This window comes from Cicer arietinum, chromosome 5 (assembly GCF_000331145.2).
Source record: "Cicer arietinum cultivar CDC Frontier isolate Library 1 chromosome 5, Cicar.CDCFrontier_v2.0, whole genome shotgun sequence".
Lineage (NCBI taxonomy): Eukaryota > Viridiplantae > Streptophyta > Magnoliopsida > Fabales > Fabaceae > Cicer > Cicer arietinum.
The window spans coordinates 22,577,726-22,578,251 of NC_021164.2; positions in this window are offsets into that span (position 1 = coordinate 22,577,726).

Here is a 526-nt window from a genome sequence, read left to right on the forward strand (position 1 = left end):
GGTAAAAATCTTCGCTCGCAACGTCGCCTCCAAGTTGGTCCCCTAGCACCGTAGCGTGGTAGTGAGCAACTTTCTCTTCTATCCCTTTGCGAAACGAAGCTTGGATCTAGATGAAACGGGAAGGTTTGTGTTTGACGGTTTTAAAATCTCTAACGCCGTTTTTCTTCGTTTTCGAATCAACGAGGAAGAGTGAAGTTAAGAAATCTTCTCTTTTACACTCAACAAACCTTGGGTTTCTATTCTTGAAGAAAGGAAGCCAAGAAAACGAAAATGGAGGAGGGAGGGATTTTGAGCGCGAGACAGGGCGAGGAAGATGAAAAATCTGATTTTCTTTCCTTTCTCTTTCTTTCCTTTGTTTTTCCTTTCTTCCTTTTTCCTTCTCTCCTTTTTGTACCCTTTTCTTTTTCTTTTCCTTCCTTTTAATTTCCTTTCTTTTTCCCTCCAAACAAACATATATATATATATATATATAGATATATATATATATATATATATATTAAATATAACTTAACAAATATCTCAAAAT